At 39.3% G+C, this 27,234-nt stretch overlaps 1 long non-coding RNA gene across 1 annotated transcript; it reads left to right on the forward strand.

Annotated features, from left to right (window-relative positions):
* The first annotated feature begins 10,589 nt into the window (after positions 1–10,589).
* On the forward strand, positions 10,590–11,899 carry LOC127415188 (uncharacterized). The gene is made up of 3 exons (XR_007892912.1): positions 10,590–10,790; positions 11,137–11,595; positions 11,764–11,899. It is a non-coding gene; the product is annotated as an uncharacterized LOC127415188 (long non-coding RNA).
* Positions 11,900–27,234: the final 15,335 nt, after the last annotated feature.

Genomic DNA, 27,234 nt, shown 5'->3' on the forward strand with positions numbered 1-27,234 from the left:
CTAAATGCAGAATGGTACACAGGACAAAATACACATCATCTTGTGCATATTTCTTACTTCCAATAATAATCGAGTTGTTATAGCAGTGTATGTTACTGATCTCATATGGATTCAATTCATATAATGAGGCAGAAAGAAGATTATTTATAGACTGCAGCTGATAGCAGATGTGCAGCTCTTCTGCACAAACAGCTACAGAACTGTCATTAAACAAATACAACATATCAGTGACTGTAGGGAAATAACAGACAACCCATATAATTTTTTATTCATATATATATATATTTACAACAAGTCTCAACAGTTAACTTTAGTTTTATGCTTTGTACGTAATGTACCCTACTATGTCATGGTACAATGAAGTCCCATGTCATGTGGGCACTGAGGTAGGCATGATGTCATAGCAAGTCTTCTTCTCTTGCCCATTGTTGGAATGAGAAATGAACTTGTGTGCATGTAGCTTCCTGGATGATTGTAAATGTAAAATGGACATAAATAATAGTTCTTCATGAACTAAATATGAGAATCCATCAATATTTCTGTACATGTGAACACTTTTGTTCACTGAAGCTTGCTTGGGACAAAACAGCGGGACTTTTATCTCATTCAAAAGGTATGCGTTTCATAATAACAGTTCCATTTTCATAATGCTCACTTTGGTATTTTGACATATTGACATAAATTAAGAAATTACTCTAGCAGTAACATTTCTACTGTCTTACATCGATGCCCGAGGCTTAGAACTTTTTAATGATATATAGTTTATCAAGATTAATTACGTTCTTAACATTAAAACTATAGAGTAACTTTGAACAAATGTAAACAAAGAACGCTTCAGAGCGTAACAGGTTTTAAAGGCTTATAAAAAAATAAAAACAACAACAACAACAAAGAGGGTCAAGTTTTTGGTATCACTGTAAAAAAAGAAAAAACTTTTCAATTTTTTTTAATGATATAGATTATGATACATTCTGAGACCAAGACACTGCTGAAAATTATAGAAAAATATTTAGCCAAAATTAACTTTTTTTTTTTTTTCTGATTTGACATTACATATCTCTGGGTGTAAATAAGGTGGCTCCGAAAAACTGCTTTTGTTTTGTTCCTAATCATGTCAACTGTATCTGAGAAAAATGTTGTGTTGATATGACAAAGAAATCAAAAGATATAGCATTACAAAAATAATTTATCACACTGTCCAAAAGACTCTCCAAACAAATAAAACATAATAATTGTACATAAGAACTAATTACACATGCAAACACAACAATGACTGAAGGTATGCATAGCATGGAGACATGATTTTAGTAATAAGATTTCACAAAGTGCCTTTTGACCAGAGATTATTTAGCAGAGATGGGCCACTTCTATTAAAATGAATGGGAGAAATTGGAACATCCAACCAAGAAGCTCTGAGTGCCCAACGGTCAACAGATATAGAAAGGAAGATCTGCCTTACAGTTAAAAGAGGCAATCACATTTTAGATACAGACATCGCCTGTCAATCAACTCTAGAACGTGCATGCGCATTAGCTATACAAGCTGGGAATTTTTTTTTTTTTTTTTAACCATAATATGCAGTTGTTTTATATTATTATTATTATTATTATTATTATTATTATAAAATGTTTAAGTGGTGAAGTGGCTACGAACATAATCAAATAATGAATTAACCAAACAACCAAATAATGTACTGTAAGGTTACAATTTAAATGAATTTTCTTACAGGGAGTTCATTTGTTACCATGTTATAGAAAGAATAGTAAGAAATACTGATTAACAGCTGTTTAATTACACATCATTATTAAATGTATTTGCTAAGACTCATACTTGATCAAAAAAGGATTAAGCTTTGGCACATAACTCAAATCATGTGGCTTGTAGAGGAGAGGTGTGCTAATACTCATCTAAGTGATCAGACTTCATGTGATGGACAGTAAAACAGGTGAAAAAATCCCACAGACTTAAATTAAAGGCAAGACCCAAGCCATATCTAGAGACCAGAATATCATAGAGACTTGCAGGTGGGGGCAAGGAAGCATCCACATACAGTAGCAACCACCCAGAACACCCTCACAACCTCATTGCATAATTCTAAACAACACTCAACACTGCATAGCAAAGTAATTACTAAAAGATTACTAACTAATATTAATCATTGTAATATATAAATAAAATCAAAACATAGTAATAATGTAATATGTGTAATATGCACATTGTAATGTAAAGTGCTATGAAGCAAATGTATTTCTCAGTCCTCCTTGAGACACCTGTGTGTTAGGATGCATAGACTGTGCTCTTCTTTTGTTTATCAGTCTACTTTTAAATAGAAATGTGGAAAATTTGTCAAGAACATGCACCAAATGCAGCATCCAGGCAACTAGTAAAATGCCAGTCTGATCTCATGAAAATTGCACAACTGTGACAACATTTGTGCAAAATGAAATTACGTGGTTCATTACACGTTTCGCTGCAGTTTCAAGGTGAATTGTCCACTGAGGGGCGCTAAAAGCAATTTTAATGTTCTCCTAAAAAGATGAGGTTTTTAAGGTTAATGCTCTATGGAGTTTTAAATGACAAAAAACCTACCACTCTAACCTAAACCTTTAACCAAAACCTAACCAATAGTGTCTCAAAAAGCAAACGTGAGATGATCTTTTTTTCTATTTTTAAATTAAAACCAACCTCCCTACCCTAACTGCTACATTTAAACCTAAGCGAAAGTGTCATTAAAGGGTTAGTTCACCCAAAAACAAAAATTCTCACATCATTTAATCACCCTCATTCCATCTATGATGTGTATGACTCAGTGATACAAACAAGATTTTTTAGAAAAATATCTCAGCTCTGTAGGTCCATACAATGCAAGTGAATGGTGATCAGGCCTTTGAAGCTCCATAAAGCAGAAAAAGCCAGAATAAACCAGTGGTTAAATCAATGTCTTCTAAAGTGATCCAGTTGGTTTTGGGTGAGAATAGACCAAAATATAACTCCTTTTCACTGTACATCTTGACAGCAGTCTCCTTAGCGATCACGATTTCAAGCTCGATTGCATTTCCTATTGCACCATCTAACACATGGGTCAAGCACTGGGAAGTATTATCGAGCTTGAAATCATGATCATGCCTTGAAACTGCTGTCAAGATGTACAGTGAAAAAGGAGTTACATTTTGGTCTGTTCTCACCTAAAACCAACTAGATAGCTTCAGAAGAAATGGATTAAACCACTGGAGTCATTTGGATTACATTTATGCTGACTTTATCTCCTTTTCAGAGCTTCAAAGGCCTGATCACCATTCACTTGCATTGTATGGAACTACAGAGCTGAGATGTTCTTCTAAAAATTAACTGAACCAACATGTAGCCTAGAAACAGTCCTGCCTTAACCTAGTCAACAGTGTCATAAAAGCAAATTTGAGATGAAAAACGCAATAGCTGAAGCAGCCACATCAGCCACGAAAAATAAAGTGTTAATCTGCCATTTTACTCGTGATTTGTGTGAAAGTGAATAAAACTTGTTGTTGTTGCACCTCTAGTGTTTATTTTACCACTGCATTGATACATAGAATGTAAAACTAATTTTGCTAAAATGTAGTTATAGTAATGTTTTTACTATGAGAAAAGGTTGCGAAATGTAAACACACAGCAATATGTAGTCAAATATGAAACACTTCTGTAATGAAATAAACTCTCATTCTTTTTCATCTCCTCTCCCATTCCTCATTTCTCTTTTGTTCCTAATTATTTTATTCTGGTAAAGATAGTCTCAGTGCCATTTGTAATGAATGATAAAGTGAAGAGTTCTTTGTCATCCTCTCTCTGTCTCTCTCATTATCTTTGCTCTTGAAAATATGGCAGATTTTGTACCTCATAGCTCTTGTCTGCCTTTTCCAGAGAGACTGCCTGTAATGATCTTTTCATGCTGGCAGAAACGCCTGTCTGGTATTTTCATAATCTTACTTACTTCTTATTTGTTGTGGTTGTAAGCATTATGCACATGTGCTGAAGCTTTTTAGTTAAGGAAAGAAAATTCATGCCACCTTTCCTTCATTTGTACAATAACTTTTAGCACCTTTTCTTTTTTTTTTTTTTTTTTTTTTTTTGTCTCAGTCCAAAACCATTTTAGATATTGGTTATTGCTATTGATCAAGTTAAATTATATGTTATGAAACTGATTCAGCCCTGGATGCTAATTGGTCAATTTAGCATTCTAGCCATGCTAAAATACACAATATAGTTACAGCTATGACACAAAACACCTCTTCCTTTCACAATATAGAGCAGTCTATTTTATTTTATTTTAGCCTGAAGTAACATGTAATGTTTGAGCAGCACCACTTCTGCACACATTCTAAGTTAGAGTCAGTTGGAATTGAAATAATGATCCAAAACCAAATAACATTTAGCAGACTTTCTATAAGGATAAAAGATATGCCGCAGAGAGAAACAGATCTGGCATTAGCTATAAAGGGCTAGTTTACAAAGATACAGATACATACTGTATCTGAGAGGCAAACAATAAGGCAAAAAACAAATATATTGGTTAAATGATTTATAAACTGCTTTTAAAACAATGAACATCCTCAAAAATATCCCCACAAATTATCTAAATATACATGTAAATAAATACTTTTTTTTGTCCAGTGCAAATAGTCCTGTTGGGTTTTCAACTTGTCAGTTTACACAGCTGTACACAATTTTTATTTCTTTGCAATGCGGCAAAGTAAAACAACTCCCCCAAAAAAGATTATCTGCCAGACCAAGGAGGTGGTGTGTGCGGTAACATGTCCCTTCCAGTTATAATGATTGCTATGCCTAGTATAGAAATCTGGAAACAAGTGTTGGCTGGCATTTTAAATTGCCCAGAGAATGGATAGTGTGGGAACCTGATATAGTAAATGGAATACCCTAAAGATCAAACAAGCATCTTTCCTTAATAACAACACAAGGAAAATATGACAAGAAAATATATATTTAACAATATTTTCATTGTTGTTATGAAGATGTACATCTTTCCAATGTACTGTAGATCATGTACAGAAGGAGACACAATACTGGATAATTATGCTGTCATTGATAGATCATAGTGACTATAGTGAGTCAGATATAAAATACAGTGTGTACAGTGTGCATATACTCTGAAGATATGAGATTCAGTGATTCTAGAGAGAGGCAAGGGAACAGCTTGTGCTTTTGCAGAGGAATATTTTAAATTAATTACTGGTATAATGTTACAGACTTCACATACGATATAGTCCACCTAATTTTGTGGCCAGAAAAACAGTGTGACGTGTGGTACATAATCCTATTAAGTCAGGTCTTTAGGGTAAGGTCAAGATGCAATTTGGAAAAACCAAAACTGACTGTGGTTAAATTATAATAAGTTAGGCTATGTTACTCAGAATGGTATGTATGCTGATAGCTTTAAAGGGATAGTTCACCAAAAATGAAAATTCTCTCATCATTTACTCACCCTCATGCCATCCCAGATGTGTGTGACTTACTTTCTTCTGAACACAAATGAAATTTTTTAGAAGAATATCTCAGCTCTTGCATTTTAAGGTGGCCATATATTTGAAGCTCCAGAAATCAAATAAAGGCAGCATAAAAGTAATCCATACAACTCCAGTGGTTTAATACATATTTTCTGAAGCAATGCAATCGCTTTGAATGAGAAACAGATCGATTTTTAAATCTCCACTTTTATAGTAAAAAAGGACGTAAATATTGTTCTGTTTCTCACCCACACCTATCATATCACTTCAGAAGTCATAGATTTAACAACAAGGGTCTTATGATTACTTTTATGCTGCCTTTATGTGATTTTTGTAGCTAAAACAAATTCTGGCAACCATTCACTTGCATTGTATGGACCTACAGAGCTGAGATATTCTTCTAAAAATCTTTGTTTGTGTTCAGCAGAAGAAAGAAAGTGATACCCATCTGGGACATCATGAGGGTGAGTAAATGATGAGAGAATTTTCATTTTTGGGGTGAACTATCCCTTTTAGAGTGTGTGTGCACTATTTCCTATAGTGTGTATGTCAAATTGGTGCAAGGTGTTTTTTCTTTTCTTATTTTTTCTTCTTTTCTTTAGTTATCTGGTCAAGATTAAACTTAATCCAGAAAAATCTGTCTTTTCAATAAATCACTTTTTTATACATAGTTTCATGAGTTACCATTTAAAGATTTAGACAATTAAGTTAGTAGGTTTGGTCTTGGTGTATGATGTGCTTAAGTTGCTGCTGCAGATCAAGTACAAAGTATTGCTACTGATAAAAACATACATAGAGTGTGTAAGGCATGCTGCGGTTTAAATAAACATACATACAATCCTCCTGAACCAGATCTAGACATGTGGTGACAGAGAGGAGGAGGTTGTCAGTGAAAAACTCTTGTTTCGTACTGCAGTGAAACCATCTTACCGGCAACCAACCGAGGCAATTGAAATGCAAGCAAAATACCAATACACAAGTTGATTGGCTAAAAGTTTACATGTTCAAACGACCTATCAGCTTGTAAATTGTAGAATTGAATTACTTAAAATCATATATGCTACCACTAGTGATGTGTCAGGACAGTCAACTAGTTGGTTAATGAGACCTCTCATATCTAGAATTAAGTTTTTTAGCTTTCACATTTTTAGTGGTAGTATTTTCAAGGGGTTGAATTTAGAGATGCAACTTCTCAGAGAGTGTTTCATCCCCTTAATCTTACTGCCGCTACAGCCATTACAGCGGCATTTTTGTAAAAAATTTACCACCTTCAACATCATATTACAAGACATTTGTAGGACTTCAAGTCGCCTGCTCTAAGCAAGGTTTGCATAATTATGGATAATCTGTCAGTCTTTGTTTCTTGTGAGGGCTATGATAGTTTTGTGCAATAAAGGTTTATAGATATTAAGACTATATACAGTAATTTACATTCTATAAATTATCCTATTGAAGGACTGAACTAAGCGTCATATATTGCTGTAAGACTGGCACAAAATTGTTTGCATCACTTCCGGGAAAGTCAAAGAACTCTGCAAGAACCAACGTCATAAAACTCACACAGAGGAGCATCTCCACCTGAGAAAACACACCCCACTGATTGGGGACCATAAAACGCAAATCACACTCACATCTGCTCTCTCTCTCTCGCCTCAGATCACTTTAAGAACACCAAAAACTAAGTTATGACTTATCCTGTTCTGTAATGTAAAAGGTTTTCTGATCATACATGTTTGGTATCATTCAAGAGGTCTCAGTGCAACGTGTAAAACGGTCTCATTCCCTTTCAGCAAAGTCAAATCACAAGTAAAGATTTAAGAACTTAGTAAAATACTGTATTCTTTCAGGGGCATGACCCCTCCCAGGTCTCTCCTAGACCAGATGCTCTATGCAGATTAGGTGCATTCTTTGTAAACATCAATCAAACACTCAATCACAAGTCTCAGAGGTCTGCCTTCAAACCCCTAAATTGTAAGCAAAATCCTGGATAACATCAAACACACACATCTGAAATAACAATAGAATTGTTTTGGTATTTAAGGAGAGATGACAAAGGAATCAAGGTGTCTCTGTAGCCAGATGATCCACACAGTAAACATTGTGTGTAGTTTTTTCTCTATCAGGTAATTGCAGTTTGAATTTCTTATGTTTGGTAAATGTTTGAATGGAATGCAACTTTAATTATATTATTATGCTTGGTTCACTGATAGCTTTGAGTTTGATTTATTAGTTTAATTGCATTGTTTGAATGTATTACTATTACCTGGTAAATAAATTGTTATTATGATTAATTCTGAAGGAATGTTTTCTAGTATATTTCTCATTAACTACAAATATATGGTCAGAGTTGGCTTAATTAAGCTACTTCAAAAGTAACCCATTAGTTAAGTACGTACTAAAAGGCTAAACGGTGAACCGAGAATCTATAATAGAACTTAGCCATGTAGAATTAAACGGGAATACTAAGAGTAGGACAAATCTGTAAAACAGAACTTAATTGACTGGGGCTAAACGGTGAGTCGAGAATCTAAATGAACTTAGCCAAATCAGACTAAATGGATAAAGCCGAGAACCTATAAGGACTTAGTCTAAAACTTACTAATATTTGAAACTGATGAATTTGTAGTTGAAGGACCTGCGTCCGGCTGGTACAGGACCCAAATAACATTGAAATATCAAATGCAGTCTAGAAGATAGAATTACTAAATATAATAAGATACAAAACTTAAATTCAGAGCATAGATACATCAACAAGTTTTTTCATAATTGGAGTCAGATGAAATAAAGAAAAGAATTAATGATAAGATTAATAAAACATGGAACCCAAATCAAATAATCAAAGTATTATTTAATGTCGCACACGATAAGACAGAACACGCAGGAGACCTTCAGCCACACCACTGGATACCGTCCTTGGGCCAGTGGGTGACTTCCCCCTTACAATATTGCTGAGATTGGTGTGTTCTGTACATGCCATTAGCAGCCAAATTATACAGGAACTTTGCATATCCCAAACTACCACATACTTCAAGAAAAGAAAAGTAAAGTAAATCAAAGTCTTTCTATCATCTCACAGAACCCTTTGAGTATTTGGTCCTTTAAATCACAGTCCACCAGAGTTCCCTGCTTGATAAGAAAGACCCCTGGTGAGGGATAATGTGTCAGTAGGCTATAACATTCCTTTCTTGTGCTGGGCCGCAGCTCATTGTGCCTGCAGCAAGGTCTCCACAGGTCAACATCTTGTGCACATTATCTTAGCAGTGCTACTGATGGAGCTCGGCTGGAGAGTACTGCTGGGAAGTGGGAAACTGTGGACCATCAACTGACACTGTTGCACTGTTTAGCTTTGCATAGACTCTTTATCTCTTGTACTCTCACTTTCTCACAAATGAACTGCCGTATTTTACTATGATTGGGTTGACTTAGTCTCATTGGGTTAGCTCGAGAATTTGACACCCTTAAAATGGGGGTTTGCATGTATTCTACATGCAAAAAGCAATTTTTTAGTTACAAGTGACATTAATTATATAGCAATAGCTGCTTTTCCACTATTGGGCCATTGCAAGCCAGAGCTATCAACTGGCCAGCCAGGGCCAATAGCCTTGGACCTCGAGCCACGAGACCAAAATCGATCTGCGTTCCCACCATCAGGCAAACAGCCCTGCAGCGTTGCCCTAAAACCCACCCTTAACATGCCGCCTTGGTGCCAACGTCACACACCCTGCCCATTTCGCAAGCAAGAGGGAAGCTCCAGCTGAGCTATCATGTTATCTAGTTATCTAGACTATCGTGTTTATATAGTTTGTAAACATTAGCTATCTAGCGAGATAGGTTAGCGTTGACAACTCACAGACTGTAACTGCCATGGTGTCCCAAGTGGTCTTTCCACTAACAGTGGGACGATGTCCCAGCACACCGTCTATGATCTCGAACCATGGAAGTTTCTTTCTTTGTGCCCCGATTTGTCCATTGTGCATTTAAACAGATTTGTACTGTACCTGCAATTAAATTTTCCCCGAACCTGTACCTCTAGATACTCAATCTGGCAAGTTTGGGGAAACTCCGCCTTTGACATTGACCCCACTTCACTCCCCAGTTGGCCTTGTTTGGCCCATGGGTAATCGGTGGGCCAAAGGCCGTTGGCCGCGAGAAAGCCCCGTGGTGGCACGTTGAAGCACCAGAAGTGACAGTCGGACAGCAACTGACCCTGGCATGCACTAGCATGCCATTTTTTGGCTCGATAGTGGAAACGTGGCTTTTGATAAGAAATATCTGCTTAAAATTTCTTGTACAGACACTGGAAAAGGGGACTATTTATTGTATGCTTGCAATCTTAGAATAATATGTTGCATGATCAGTGTGGTTAAGTATGTTGGAAATGCCAGTGTGCATTTAATAAAACCTATAACACATCAGAATACTTGCAAATCAACATTAATTTGTGACTCTTGTCAACATACTCTCAAAGGAATGGTTCCAAGAATTAAAATTTAAGAGTTGTTTACTCATGCCCATGACTTTCTTACTGTGGAACACAAAAGGAGATGTTAGGCAGAATAATGATGGTGCCTTTTCCATACAACAAAATTGAATTTGAGTGAACTGAATGAAAGAAATGACACAAATACTATGAAATATAGTTTCCAGAACCATGCAGATTGAGATCAGTCAGCATGGTTCTCTAAGTCCTCTAGACATAGGCTTATATTAATAGATTGGTAAACATGTAAATCTGAATGATGTATAATTAGATTTGTTTCATTCGTGAACAACTCAGTGCTTATCAGTAAAATTATCTCATAATTTACTCACCCTCATGCCATTCCAGATGTGTATGACTTTCTTCTGCTAAACTCTAAGATTTTTTTAAGAATATCTCAGCTCCGAAGGCCCATACAATGAAAGTGAATGGTGATCAGTACTTTTAAGTTCCAAAAAGGAGATAAAGTCATCATAAAAGTAATCCAGAAGACTCCAGTGGTTTAATCCATATATTCAGAAGCAATACAGATGGTTTTGGGTGAGTTTTCAACCAGATCTCTGCCTATCTCTCACAGAACAAGCTGCTGGATGACAATCAGTCAGGCTTCAAAAGTGGACATTCCACCGAGACTGCCCTGCTGTCTGTCACTGAGTCGCTGAGACAGGCGAAAGCTGGATCCAGATCATCTGTCCTGATTCTACTGCACCTTTCTGCAGCCTTTGACACAGTCAACCATCAGATCCTACTCTCCACCCTCTCTACTCTGGGCATCACAGGAACTGTTCTTGACTGGTTTAATTCCTATCTCTCAGGTAGGTTCTTCAAGGTAGCCTGAAGAGGTGAGGTGTCCAAGTCACATCAGCTACTTACTGGGGTACCTCAGGGCTCAGTGCTTGGGCCACTTCTCTTCTCTATATACACAACTGTGGCAGGGCGGAGGGCGGGGCCATGATTCTGCACACCCGGCCCCTAATTTGGCTGATTAAGCCCGAGAGGGATAAAGGCGACCGGAGACGGCAGTGCGACAGAGAGAGAGTTACGGGCAGCTGCCCGGCATGTGTTTGTGTTTGTCTTTTTGTTTAAGTTTATTATTAAACTATTATTTAGATTGTCAAGCCGGTTCTCGCCTCCTCCTTTCCCTTATACCTCATTACACAGGTGCCACAACCCGGGAAGGAGGAGGGATGTGCCGTAGTAGAGTCCTCACCACTACCATCCACCCCAACGGAGCAGCCGCGGCCACCCGCCGGGGGACGGAGTAGCCCAGCCGCCTGGGAGTGGAGGAACGGCCACTGACCGCGAGGGGAGGAGGGGCTCCTAGCCGACCACCTGGAGCAGTCAGGGCTGCTGCCAGGGGCGGAGAAGACCCCTATCAGCCGCTAAAACGCGGTGGGTCAAAGAACCGCAGACCGCGAGCGGGGAGGGGCTCCTGGCCGACCGCCTGGAGTGGGATGATCGCTGCCAGTGGCGGGGGAGACCCTTTCCGTCCACCGAAAACGCAGCGTGGTCAGAGGCCGGAGGACTGCCTCCGATCCGCCCGGGGAGGCGTGGCTGTCGTCCACTAGAGGATGGAGGAGTGGCCAAGGACCAGTCTACAGTGTATCGGAGAACCAGCAAGTAAATTATTTTATTTTTTTCTCTTTTTCTCCTCTCTCTCTCCTGCTGCCACTCTGCGTTGGCCTTTCCCTCTCTTTTTAAATATTATTATTGTGTTTTTGGTTGGTATTATCACTATTACAGTGTGTAAGTACCGTGTTTTTTTCCCCTCCCCTTGTCCCTTCCCAGATCCAGGAAAATTGGGATGACCTGCTGGCAAACAGGGCTGGAAGGGCACGCTCTGGCCTGAGAGAACGAGGGAGGAATGTGGCAGGGTGGAGGGTGGGGCCGGGCTGTGATCCCGCACACACAGCCCCTAATTAGGGTGATTAAGCCTGAGAGGGATAAAGGCGACCGGAGACGGCAGTGCGACAAAGAGAGAGTTACGGGCAGCTGCCCGGCATGTGTTTGTGTTTGTTTTTTTGTTTAAGTTTATTATTAAACTATTATTTATATTGTCAAGCCGGTTCTCGCCTCCTCCTTTCCCTTTTACCTCATTACAACAACATCACTGGAACCCATCATTCAGGCACATGGTTTCTCTTACCACTGCTACGCTTATGACACACAGCTCTACTTGTCTTTCCAGCACAACGACACCATGGTGACTGCTTGAATATCTGTCTGCTTGGCAGACATCTCGGCCTGGATGAAGGAACACCACCTGCAACTTAACCCAGCCAAGACTGAGCTCCTTGTCTTTCCAGCCAACCCTGCTGTTGAACACAACATCACAGTGCAGCTGGGTTCAACTACAGTAATGCCTTCCAAAACGGTCAGAAATCTAGGGGTAACCATCGATAACCAACTAAATTTCACAGACCGCATCTCAAAAACAGCACGATCATGTAGATTTACACTCTATAATATCAGGAAGATAAGTCCCTTCCTCTCTTAACATGCCACACAACTTCTTGTTCAGTCACTTGTCATAACTAGACTGGACTACTGTAATGCTCTCATTGCAGGCCTCCCTGCATACACAATTAGACCCCTGCAAATGATCCAGAATGCAGCAGCACGTCTGGACTTTAATGATCCAAAGAGAACGCATGTTACACCACTCCATGTCTCTCTTCACTGGCTGCCGGTTGATGCACGTATCAAATTCAAGGCTCTGATACTGGCATACAGAACAGTCACTGGGTCTGCTCCAGCATACCTAAAATCATTTCTTCAGAGCTACGTTCCCACCAGAAGTCTGCAGTTAGCTAAGGAACGGCGTCTTGTTGTACCAACACAAAGAGGCACCAAAACACTTTTCCGGACTTTTCGGTTTCATCGTACCACATTGGTGGAATGACCTTACCAACTCCATCCGTGAAGCTGACTCACTTTTCGTCTTCAAAAAATGGCTAAAAACACACCTTTTCCATGAGCACTTAACCAGTCACTAAATAATAATAAATACAAATAAAAACATTTCTTGTTGCACTTTAATCTGTCTTGAATACTACTATTCTGATGCTAGTGAAACTTTGTAATACAGCACTTTTCATACCACTGTCTCCTTAAGATGATTCGCTTATAATGTATTCCTCTTTTGTAAGTCGCTTTGGATGAAAGCGTCTGCCAAATTAATAAATGTAAATGTGATCACCATTCACTTGCATTATATGGACCTACAGAGCTTTGTTTGTGTTCAGCAGAAGAAAGAAAGTCATACACATCTTAGATGTCATGAAGGTGAGTAAATGATGAGAGAATTTTATTTTTGGGTAAACTAACCCTTTAATGACTCGAAACACATTAAAGATGTTAATTTTTTAAGGTGTGAGTTACAGACATGGTCACTAAACAAATTTGTGAAAATATCTGAACAAATCTTTTTGGTGAACGGATTCAAAAGACTCGAGTCAAGAATTAATGGCAGACGGGAAAACATAATTTGGAGTTAATTCACTCCACTAAATAATGACCAAGTTAAGTGTTACATTTATTGCAGTTTAATACATTTTTTTGTGGTGTTAAATATACAGTAACTTTAAACTAAAGGGAAATGATTGATTTAACGTTCTATAATTTTGGTTAATCAATGAAAAAAAAAGAAGAATGATTAAGACAGATAAATCGTGTTGCCAATAAATAGACAGTTATGCTAATATATGGTTTGTCTATATTCTTCAAGCGGTTTCGATTATTTTGTATAACTTTATAAGTGTTATAGAAAATGACAATATTCTGAATGAATTAACTATAGCTTAAATGAAAACACAGTATAACCCTTATGTTGTGTTCTGGTCATTTTTACCTGAACTCCTTTTATTTTCTTATGATTTTTTTGTTTTCTAATCCAATTGGAATAAAATTCCTTTGTTCACATATGGTATTTGAAAACACACACACACACACACATACGCACACACACACAAAATTGGACCATTTTCTTTACATATTTTTGGTTTTATTTTACTTTTTTATACTTGTGTTCCTGGTCAAAAATGACTGGCCATTGGAAATGAATGGATTATTATTAAGTATTTAGGAGAAATATTAAGTGTTCAGGCATATCCCAATCATTTAGATGAGCACATATGTGGATGCGTGCTTGCACACACAAAGTGCTCGGACATGTGCACACACACACACACACACACACACACACACACACACAAACACAATGTGTGTTGAGCGCTCTTTTGTGCATAGTCTTTCCATCGTCTTCGAGGAATATTTCAAGATCTACTTTTGTTTGGGCTCGTTTGAATAAGGACGGTCTGCTGTAAGTTACGATATGTCATTGTCTATGTTATATTCATGTTTCAGGGAGTAATAAGGAAAAACATGACAAAAAAACACTCCTGTTTATTATATTTATCTGTGTCTGTGGGATTTTATACACTAAAACTCAGTACAGTTTGTCCTCTGAGTGAAACAAATTTACTCATTGCATTCTACAAACTGAGACGTTTCCAACGATATATAACACATGGCTATCTCCTCTTTTTTATGGTTTTTCCAACTCTGAATATAATTGTTGTGATAACAAATTTTCAAATGATGAGAACCAAACAGTTCTTATTTGTCAGCAAATTAAAAAGCATTAAGAATTGGTAGGGTCAGCCATATACATTGTGAAGTCCAGAATCTAAGCTTTAAAATTACACCTTATTTTGTTAAGATAAAGCAAGTGGTTATTAATTTATTGTATAATTATTATTGTATAATAATTATTATTATTATACATCATGATGGTGCTGTGGATGGCCGCTTCGGTGTGGAGTGCTCTTATTGTTTTGTTGTTTTTGTTTGTTTGTCCTGTATTTAGTAATCTTTTTCCAGTCAGTTTTACCAGAGACGAACTGCTGAACATTCGACAGCATATACCAGTCAATCTTTTCCCGGATTTTTCCTCGGACGTTTTGTTGGACATTTAAGTCAGAGGCACGGCTGTGTTGTTTAAACGCGCTACGAGACACAGGCGATGGAGATGAGCAGGCGCGTTGGTCAAGCTCCGTCGGCGTGGTTTTCAAACAGCGCTGCCGAGCATTCATCTTGTGAATCTCCGCTCTCTCCCTAACAAAACGGACGAACTACATCTTCTCACCCGCACAAACAAGGACTTTTCAACCTCTGCTGCCTTGTGCTTCACAGAAACCTGGCTGAGTGAAGCCATTCCGGACAGCGCGATACATCTGCCGGGCTTTCAGCTGTTCAGAGCGGATCACATCGCGGAGTTAACGGGGACAATGAGATGCGGTGGAACATGCTTTTACATCAATGAATGTTGGCGTACAGATGTAACAATGTTGAGGAAGATGTGCTGTCCTAATATGGAAGCGCTCTTTATTAACTGTAAGCCTTTCTACTCGCCGCAGGAGTTTTCCTCATTTATTCTGGTGAGTGTGTATATCGCGCCAAACAAGTGTTTGAATGCCGTGCTGCAACAGCTGGCTGATCAAATCACAGACATGGAACAACAATACCCGGACTCAGTTATTATTATTCTTGGGGATTTATCAAAACAAACCTCATACGTGAACTGCCCAAATACAAACAGCACATTACATGCCCAACCAGAGACAGAAATATACTGGATCACTGCTACACAACAATAAAGGATGCATATCTCTCTGTTCCTAGAGCAGCTTTGGGACTATCTGATCACTGTCTGGTTCATTTTCTTCTAACCTACAGACAGAAATTAAAATCTGCTAAGCCTGTAGTAAGGACTGTAAAGAGATGGACCAACGAAGCAGAGCTGGAACTACAAGCCTGCTTTGACTGCACTGATTGTAGTGTTTTTGAAGCTGCAGACACCAATCTGGACGAGCTCACAGATACTGTAATATCATATATCAGTTTCTGTGAGGATATGTGCATTCCTACTAGGACTTATTTAACAACGACAAACCATGGTTTACAGCAGAGCTCAGGCAGCTTCGTCAGGCCAAAGAGGATGCTTACAGGGTTAGGGATAAAGTCTTGTACAATCAGGCCAGAAACACACTGAATAAGCGAATCAGAGTGGCTAAAAGAAGATACTCTGAGAAGCTGAAAAACAAGTTTTCAGCTAACGACTCTTCATTAGTGTGGAGTGGCATGAAACAACTTATGAATTACAGGACTCCTACCCCCAGTCATGTGGTGGACCAACAACTGGCTGATGACCTGAATGTGTTCTACTGTAGATTTGAAAGGCCCAATCTCACACCCCACACCCACTCTGAACTTCACACAAAATCCAACAGCTCCTGCAACCCCCCTCCTCCCCCCTCCTGCTACTCAACCTGCACTTAAGATCTATGAAGATGATGTGTGCCATGTCTTTTGAAAACAAAGGATAAGGAAAGCACAGGGCCCAGATGGTGTTTCACCTGCATGTCCTGTGCTAACCAGCTGGCCCCCATCTTCACACAGATCTTCAATAGATCACTGGAGCAATGTGAAGTCCCATGCTGCTTCAAACATTCCACTATCATCCCCATCCCAAAGAAACCAAAAATCACAGGACTTAATGACTACAGACCTGTCGCCCTGATGTCTGTGGTCATGAAGTCATTTGAGAGACTGGTGTTGGCCCACCTGAAGGACATCACTGGACCCTTTCTAGATCCCCTTCAATTTGCTTAACGAGCAAACAGGTCTGTGGATGATGCAGTCAACATAGGATTGCATCATATATTGCCACAGTGGAGTCATTCAGGTTCCTGGGCACTACCATCTCACAGGACCTTAAGTGGGAGACCCACATTGACTCTATTGCGAAAAAGGCCCAGGAGAGGTTGTACTTCCTTCGCCAGTTGAGGAAGTTCAACCTGCCACAGGCGCTGCTGATACAGTTCTACTCAGCAGACATTGAGTCTGTCCTCTGCACTTCTATAACTGTCTGGTTTGGTTCAGCTATGAAATCGGATATCAGAAGACTACAAAGGACAGTTCGGACTGCTGAGAGGAATATTGGTTGCCCCCTGCCCTCCCTTCAAGAACTATACACTTCCAGAGTAAGGAAAAAGGCTGGAAAAATCACTCTGGACCCCACTCACCCTGCCCACTACCTTTTCGAACTGTTGCCTTCTGGCTGACGCTTCAGAGCTCTGAGCACCAGAACCATCAGTCACAGGAACAGTTTTTTCCCCCCAGGCTATCCATCACATGAACAGTTAAAACTGCCCCTTTGAGCAATAATTAATGTGCAATACACAGCTTAGTCTTTTTATGTTATCCAACACATCCTGCCTCTTCTGCCATTACATTCCCTCGCACTGTATATAACCGATTTGTATTTAGATTTGCACTACGTATGTGTATATGTGTGTGTATGTATGTGTGTATGTATGTATGTATATATATATATATATATATATATATATACTGTATATATATACGTATATATATATATATATATATATATATATATATATATATATATATATATATATATATATACATTGTCTATTGTGTATTCAATATATATTTTTTTCTTTTCAATATTTATCTATTTTTTATTCAATTTTAATTATTTTTTAAAAGTCTTGTTGCTGTTTTTGTATTGTTGTGTACTGGAAGCTCCTGTCACCAAGACAAATTCCTTGTATGTGTAAGCATACTTGGCAATAAAGCTCATTCTGATTCTGATTCTAATTATTATTATTATTTTGGTTTTCTGCAGGGAAAATCTTAGTGGGCCGGTCATTTTTGACCAGGATCACAAAATGTGTTAGCACAAGCGAACACAGCACAAGGGTTAAAAAACAGAACACTATTCATGCAAAAGAGTAGAATACATTAAATGTGCATTTGTAATGTGGCTGAGCCCCCCTAAGATTGAAATCCTAAAATCGCCCCCACCTCTAACAAACTTAATTTCATGAAATCAAAATGGGTTTCGAAACCACAAGCATTTCATTGATAACAGACAAGCAAGTTCTCAAGTATCTTACCATGCACCAAAATAAACCACATAAAGACAAGAATCAGTAACACTGAATAGAGTTGAGAGGCCTTGAGACAGTTTCCCAAGAAGATCAGATTCATTTCTTACGCTGTTTTAAATTGTATTGCTTTTATTTATTAGGCGCTTAAACTGAGAAGCAGATGTACTTAGCAGCTTAATTGAATTTCAACTTTACACAGACAATTTTATTTGGAGTGAGATCATTGAAGCACAGTGTTTGTTCTCTTATTAAATTATGTACAGGCTTGCTTTATCTGTGAAGGGTTATTTTATTCTAGCCAGAATACACCTATTTCAAATAAACAGACTTTCACCAAAAGATGTTTCTCATTTTTAATTTAGTACAGAGATTTCTATGTTATTTGAATTAATAATGAACATCATATGCTCTGGCCTCTTAACCTACTGAAATATGCAACAGGTTCTCATGAACCACGTGGTTTCCATGTTTATGAATTCCTATTTTTCATGCAAATCTCTATGTCTGACAACCCGTTTTGTATCTGTTTACAAATTCATATTGTCTATTTTAAATCTCTATGTTTTTACACCAGAGGGTACTTTGATTTATATATATATATGCCTGAAAACCTAATATTCATACAAATGTTCTCTGTTCTCTCACTATGTGTGAGTAGAACAGAGAGCTATAAATAACAATTAATTTATCTATATCTATGGAATATCTATGCATAACTAATCATAATATAACTAAAAATTGGAGTAATCCACATGTTCTCATTTGATTACATTTATTCCAGACAGTTCAGATCTCTAATCAGTGGAAAGATAATATCTGACATACTCATTGCTACTTCAAGTTCGCTTAGTATTCACTTTTAAATTGCACCTAATATTTATTATTTCCATATGTTGTCCTTGTTGAAGATGTCGAAGGACCCTTGAGTGGAGTTTTTATAATTATCATTAGATGTTTTATTCATTGTGGTTTTGAAATTGTTCTCTGAAATGACAGTATAGGGACATCTAAGAGAATTCCATGAGTAATGTTCATAATGCCAGCCTTTCATTTCAGGTTAAAATAGCACTGTCGCTGTTTGGTGCTAGTGTTACGGCCGGCTCATTTGAGATCGCAACATAAAAGGGAGTCAAACTCAAGGGTGCAATTAAAATATGATTTAATTATAAACTAACATACAACAAGAATGTCTAGGGGTTAAACAAAAGCAAATATTACATGGGCTGGAAGCTGCTGGTGAGAATCAAGCCGGAGTTGTATCAATGACTCCTCTGAAGAGATGAACCTTCATCCATGAGGAGAAACCAGAGAAAGTGAGCCAACGAGTCCACGAGCAAGCGTGCCATGAGTCAACGAGCCTCAATTCTAGGGAGAACTACTATTTTATACTCCACACCCCCAATCCAATCAATTAAGCAATTATGCCTCCAGCCAACCAGAACTCCCTCATGCTGATGCAGTGGGAAGAGGATGGCCAGGGTCATAACACTTCCCTCCCCAAAATGGTTCCCCTGGGAACCTAAAGACAGTAAAAGGAAAGGAGACACAAAACAACAAAACAAAATACAAAACAACAAATTACAACAACACAACAAAATAATCTCTTCTCCACTCCACTCTAGGTCTGAGAATCCTGGGCCCTAGGTTATTCAAAATAGAGAGGCAGAGAAAGAGTGACAAAATAAAATGCAGAACACCCATTTATACCCTGGAAAGATCATCAGCAATTAAGTTATCTTTTCCTCACACATTTGCTATTTCTAGAGGATAAGATTGTAAAATAATACTCCACCTCATAATCCTTTGGTTCTGGTTGCGCATCCAATCTAAAAACACTAAAGGATTATGATCAGAGTACACAGGAATTGGAACAGATGAAGAACCCATATACACTTCAAAATAAAACCATCAAACTTCATACAACAACTAAAACTAGGTTCTGGGAAACCATTAGCAAGTAAATAATCCACCTCATTCTTTAACAACTTTTGTTAAACTGGATTTACCCTGAATGCATGCTGTTTAAAAGGAGGTGCTCCACCTACATCAGTGTCATGTTCAATGACAGAGGTACATTTAGGTATATCGGAGAAAAAAGAAGGAAATGATTTCATCAACTCAATGATATCGCTTCACGCTTGTGCGTCAAATGCAATAAATAACTAGGTAAATCAGCAAGAATTTCAGAGTTATTGAGATGGCCTTCTATTTTCCCTCGAAAAGGAAAACATCCTGGTTACTTTTGTAACCTCCATTCCCTGATGGAGGGAACGAGACATTGTGTTGATGTAGTGACACTAGGGGGTCACTCTTGGGAGCCCCAGACACCTCTGATCTTCGAGAAAAGACCAATGGGAATTGGCGTGTGGAATTTGCATGCCACTCCCCCGGACATACGGGTATAAAAGGATCTGGCTCGCAACCACTCATTCAGGTTTTGTGCTGAGGAGCCGAGACAGGGTCCCAGACATTTCAGCGGGTAGTTCAGTGTTGTGGCAGGAGGGACACAATGTCTCGTTCCCTTCATCAGGGAACGGAGGTTACGAAAGTAACCAGGATGTTCGCTATCTGTCACTCACTCAATGTAATGACACTAGGGGTCCCTATATGAAACGGCACAACTAGCTGAACTGTGTTACATAGACTGGCAGTGTGAAATGGGCAAACCATTGCTTGCCTCGTAGCCAGTGCACCTGGCCGTCACGTAACCTCCCCCAACGCTACTATGAGCGCCATACGGTCCCCCGCACCTTGGGGACAAGTCGACTGCAAACAATAGGGACAGGCCACCCCAGCCGTGGCCTCTTCTTTTTTCTCCCCAAAAAAGAATGGAAATCGTTCAGCTGGGGGCCATAAGTGTCCGCGTTGGGGGGTGTCCATTCCCAAGGGGAAGACACCACGGAGACCACACCCTGCCCGAAGGGGAGGCAATTGTGTGGAAATACCTCACATGGTCTTACCGAGTCTTGTCGGTAGTGTTGCACGTGGAGAAGTCCCTGTGGTATGTCCTACCCAGAATTGATGAGCTCTACAAACACGGTGACCGTGGCAGAGGGGGATTCTGCCCAAGTAAGACACGGATTTACCAACTTACCAAAGATACATCACACGGGGTTACAAACAGGCAACCAGCACATATGGAGCACCTACACCAGTACAGGGCCTAATAGCACACATTCTGGGCCAGCATCGAATTTCTCTGTGAATTTGCCTGCCACACGGCTAAGGAGGAAGGTCATCTAGGGCCCACGGTCTAGTGAACAGTCCAGGAGGGGAAAGGCGCTATACGCAAGTGGTACACCCAGCCAGTTGTCCCGCCAACTTACCTGTTCGTACCTGACAACACACGGAACGAACCGGCTCAACCCAGAGATTGTGGAACCTCGCGAAGGTATCGGGCGTTGCCCAGCCCACTGCTCTACAGATGTCTGCTAAAGAGGCGCCATTGGTCGGGGCCCAGGAGGCTGGTGGAGTGTGCCCCAAGCCCCAAGGGGGGCGGCACGTCCTGGGCGTGGTATGCCAAAGCGATGGTGTGAACGACCCAGTGGGTGATCCTCTGTTTGGAGACAGCACTCCCATTCTGCTGTCCTCCAAAGCAGACAGAGCTGCTCAGAACACCACCTGATCCCTAAATGGGGTCGTGGAAACCTTGGGCATATAGCTTGGTCGGGGCCTCAGGAGCACATGAGATTATTCCTAAGAAAACAATCTAATATTGAGACTGTTTTACTATCTGGCTATTAGTCCCTGATTCCAGGGTGGTGCCCCATCAATGTTAATCCTTATTAATATTCTGTTGATTTTTGATAATTGATAATTATCTTTGATGATTGTTGAATTTGAATGATCAATAAGCTAGTGTTAATTTTAATTAATGTTTCATCGATGTTAACAATTAACGATTATCTTTGATAATTGTTGATTTAAAGGATTAAAAAGCTAACATTGATTCTCATCAATGTTCTATTGATTTTAATAATTAATAATTATCTTTGATAATTATTAATTATTGCTAATAACACGCTACCGTAGCCATGTTGTCCGTCCGGACCAACACCTGCTTGCCCTGGATCAACGACCGAAGCCTCCGCAGGGTGAGCAACACGAGGCAGTTGATATGCTAATGCAGTCGCGGCCCTGTCCAGGAGCCCGCATCTGCGTGCCCATTGCACACGGTGCCCCAGCCACACTTGGAGGTGTCTGTCATAACCACAATGCGTGTGGGGTACTTGCACTAAGGGGACTCCTGCCTGCAGGAATGCAATGCCCATCCAAGGGCTGAACAAGTAGCGGCTGATCGGTGTGATGACCACGCGATGTGTGCTGCACCGCCATGCCCATCTCGCGACTCGAGTCTGATGCCAGAGCTGAAGCGGTCTCATATGCATCGACCCGAGCAGCGTGACCACCGTTGAGGATGCCATATGCCACAGAAGCCTCTGAAAATGCTTCATTGGGACCGCCGTACTCCATCTGAACAACTTCAGGCAGTTCAGCACTGACTGCGGGCGCTCGCTCATGAGACGTGCCATCATAGAGACTGAGTCTAACTCCAACCTGAGAAAAGAGATGTTCTGTACCGGGGAGAGCTGCTCTTTCCCCACTTGACCCGAAGCCCCAATCGGCTGAGATGCCCGAGCACCAGGACCCTGTGTGCACACAACAAGTCTCGAGAGTGAGCTAGAGCCAGCCAGTCATTGAGACAGTTGAGGATTCGGACGCCCACTTCTCTTAGCGGGGCAAGGACTGACCCTGCGACTTCCATGAAGACGAAGGGAAGGACCTTGTACTGGTGCGCCCGGCCCTCAAAGGCGAACCGAAGAAAGGGCCTGTGCCGAGGAGAAACCAAGACGTTGAAGTACGCGTCCTTCAGATCTACTGCCGCAAACCAATCCTGATGCCAGATGCTCGCTAAAATTAGTTTCTGCATCAGCATCTTGAACGGGAGTCTGTGCAAGGCCTGGTTCAGAACTCGCAGGTCCCACACCACCACCTTTCCTTGATACGATAAAGTAGGGGCCGTAGAACCCCTTCTTCATCTCGGCTGGAGGGACAGGCTCTACCGCGTCCTTTCGCAGAAGGGACGCGATCTCCGCACGCAGGGCAGCGGCGTTCTCACCTCTCCAGCGAGGGGGACCAAAGACATAATTGTGTCGGACGTACTGGCGGGTGGGGCCTCGTGGCAGGGCGGAGCCTGAGGCATCACGTTGAGGGAGCTCGGACCCCGAACTCGTGGCCGTGCTGAGTGTGGGAACATCAAAGCACTTACCTGGCTCTGGGTACCCACCATAGGAACGGTGTACAAGTGTACATTTTTAAATCAGTGCAGCAATATATCAGTGTGATTTCTTCAGTGTCCCGCATGTCATGAGCAGTATTTCCACATTTCCCCCCGCCCTCGCAGGGGTACTGGAAACTATCGCAGCTACTTCAGGCAGATTAACTATATAAATCCATGTAATCATCCAAGATTGACAACTGGAGTGCGAACAGACAGCATTTCTACGCGTGCGAGATGTGCGGGCGCGAGGCGATCGTATGGCGAAGAGAGACTGGCTGAGTCCGCAATCGTTCACTCATTCACTATATCCTATATAGTGAATGGCAGTTAGTGCACTATATTTCAGCAGTGAGTGAACGAAATGAGTGAATGAATTCGGACGCTGACGTAGACACCGAGGGTCGGAGCTCTGGGGCTGTTGCAGAAACGTCACATATGAAATTTTAAAATACTTGGGCCTTACTTGTTATTCTTATTAAATAATATATTAATACAATAAATCTTCATTCTTAGTCATTCAGTCATTTTTAATATATACTGTGTGTTAATATAAAGAGTAAACACATTTTATCAAATAAAGAGTACATTTGAAAATATATCTGTATGTTTTGCCTCTCTATATGTTATTATGTTATTTTAATCAAGTATTGATTTGTCAAAAAGTAATTTACTACATTCAGCATGAAATAAAACATTGCAGGAATGAAGGAAGCAGTAACTCCCAGCTTGTACGTCTTCCCCATGGTGGTTTGTGGGCAATTAACCATTGTCCAGTGTACATCAAATGTACACTCGAAATTAGAGTGCATTGTCGGTAATAATGAGTGAACAAAAGTAGGGAACGAGTGGCTCACTCAGAATTCAGACACTCCTACAAAATGGCAGACACCCGAAATAGTGCACTATATAGTGGATAGGGGGCAGTTTCAGACACAGTGAGTGTTCCACGAACGTGGTTGGTGCCCTACGCACTATGCTACATATATGCATTTAGAGAGCGACAGTACTGCTGTACAGAACTAATGATCTAAATACTTACAACACTGAAAACTGTAACTACACTGAAATAAGAATCCACACAGGACTTTAAAAGTTATGAAATAGCGAAATAAGGCATTAATAAAGCATGATCTTGCTTTGGTTTATATTTCAGCATTATATATAATGTCCTTGTGGGACATTTTTACGTTTTCACCATAATAATTACTAGAAATTTTTCCAAACCTCTCTTATTGACAAATGCATCCAGATCTGACAAGAGCCCTTAAAGGGATAATTCACCCAAAAATTACAATTCTCATTATTTACTTACCCTCATGCCACCCCAAATGTGTATGACTTTCTTTCATCTGCTGAACTCAAATGAAGTTTTTCTCTGTAGGTCCATACAATGCAAGTGAATGGGTGGCAACATTTTAAAGCTAAACAAAATCACATAAGTCAGCATAAAAGTAATCCATAAGACTCCAGTGGTTAAATCAGTATCTTCAGAAGCAATGTGATAGGTGTGGATGAGAAACAGAGAAACAGATCACTTTCACATTCTTCTTGTGTTTTTGGTGATTCACATACTTCTCTGCATATCGCCCCTGCTGTCTAGCCAAAAATGACAAATATTGATCTGTTTCTCACCCACACCTATCATATCACTTCTGAAGATATGGATTTAATGACTGGAGTCTTATGGATTACTTTTATGTTGCCTTTATGTGCTTTTTGGAGCATCAAAATTTTGGCCTACAGAGCTAAAATATTCTTTTAAAAATCTTAATTTGTGTTTGCAGAAGAAAGGAAGTCATACATATCTGGGATGGCATGAGGGTGAGGGTAAATGATGAGAGAATTTTCATTTTTGGGTAAACTATCTCTTTAAAGTGATAGCTCAGCCATAATTTAATATTCTATCATAATTTCCCTACCCTCATTTTGTTCCAAACCAGTGTGACGCTTTTTATTAGGTGGAACACAAAATATGTTAGACAGAATGTTAGGGACTGACAGTCTCGGTCACCATTCACTTTCAAAATATGGAGAAAAAAAAACCACATTCACTGAAAATAAACAGTGACTCAGACATACATTCAGTCTAAAATCTCCTTACTGTGTTGCATGGAAGAAAGAAAGTCATACGGGTTTGGAACAACATGATGGTGAATGATGACATAATTTCCATTAATAATAATAATAATTCTGTAATCCATGTTAAATGTGTATTATGTAATGGAGTATAGGGGAGTTAACGTTTATTATGTCATTTGTGAAAGTAACGAGTTACTCACTACTTGAGTACTTTTTTAATTGGATACTTTCTTACTCTTACTCAAGTAATTATTTATCTTAGTACTTTTATTTCTACTTGAGTAGTTATTTTTTTAAGTAATTGTACTTTTACTTGAATAAAAGTACAATTTGGCTACTCTACCCACCTCTGTAGGTCATTAATAAAGATCTATATACAGGCTACTGAAAGTCTACTGAATGTTTGTTGAAACACTGTATACTAGCTATAGCAAGTCTAATAAACAGTGTTTCAACAAACATTCAGTAGACTTTCAGTAGCCTGTATATAGATATTTATTAATGATCTACTTACTTTATTGTTGAGAACATCAGTTCATTAAAATTGTTGGACAAAACAATGACTTCTGTACATTTATATTTATTTTACATACAGTCTATGTGCTGGTTGCAATGTGGTGCTGCTATTCCTGTGTGTTATTATCAGGGGTGGAAAGAGTACTGAAAAATAATACTCAAGTAAAAGTTCTGTTACTTCTTAAAAAATGTAGTTTGAGTAGAGTAAAAGTACCTGTCCTAAAAAGTACTCAAGTAAGAGTAAAAGAGTAGCTCATTTAAAAGTACTCATGAGTAGTGTGTATTGAGTACTGAGTTGCGAAAGCTATGCCCCTTTATATTTAAAACTCTATGCTGCAATTTAAAAATGTAGCAAACATACCATAATTTACATTCCCTTTTATGGCTGTTTGCCAGAAAGAATTAAAAATATAGGTATTTTATAGGTGTTTGTGACTGACAACTTTTAAAATACATCATTATCACTTATACTGTAAACATTACATGAACCTGATGGAAATAAAAGGGTGACATGATTACAGAAATGAAAAGATGAAAAAGTTATTTTCAGTACATTGATCCCCATTTTATATAGTAATGTATGAAACAATTACATTAAAATCAGTTAATGTGTAATGTCTAAGCAGGGTCTCTTGGCGCATTTTGTCCTGCACAATAGAGGGGTAGAGCATTTGTTTGGTACAGGGGCCACATCGGGCTTCAATGGAATAATTCACACAAATATGAAAATTCTCTCATCATTTAGTCACCCTTATGCCATCTCGGATGTGTATGACTTTCTTTCCTCAGCAGAACACAAATTAAGATTTTAAGTAGAATATCTCAGCTCTTTTGGTCCATACAATGCAAGTGAATGGGTGCCAAAATTTTGAAGCTCCAAAAATCACACAAGTCAGCATAAAAGTAGCCTTTTCCATATGACTCCAGTGGTTAAATCCATGTCTTCAGAAGAGATACAGTATGATAGGTTGGGTGAGAAACAGATCAATATTTAAGTCCATTTTTACTATAAATTCTCCTCCCTGCTCAGTCAATCTCAACTTTAACTTTCACTTTCTTCTTCTTTTGTTTTTGGTGAATCACATTCTTCATGCATATCACCATCTACTGGGCAGGGAGAAGAATTTCTAGCAAAAATTGACTTAAATATTTATCTGTTTCTCACCCACACCTATCATATCTCTTCTGAAGACATGGATTAAACCACTGGAGTCATATGGATTACTTTTGTGCTGCCTTTATCCATTCATTTGTATTGTATGGACCTACAGAGCTGAAATATTCTTCTAAAAATCATAATTTGTGTTCTGCTGAAGATAGAAAGTCATAGACATCAGGGATGGCATGAGAGAATTTTCATTTTTGAGTGAACTATTTCTATAAGTAGCACATGGGGGGCCACATTGT

Source organism: Myxocyprinus asiaticus, chromosome 2 (assembly GCF_019703515.2).
Source record: "Myxocyprinus asiaticus isolate MX2 ecotype Aquarium Trade chromosome 2, UBuf_Myxa_2, whole genome shotgun sequence".
Taxonomy (NCBI): Eukaryota; Metazoa; Chordata; class Actinopteri; order Cypriniformes; family Catostomidae; genus Myxocyprinus; species Myxocyprinus asiaticus.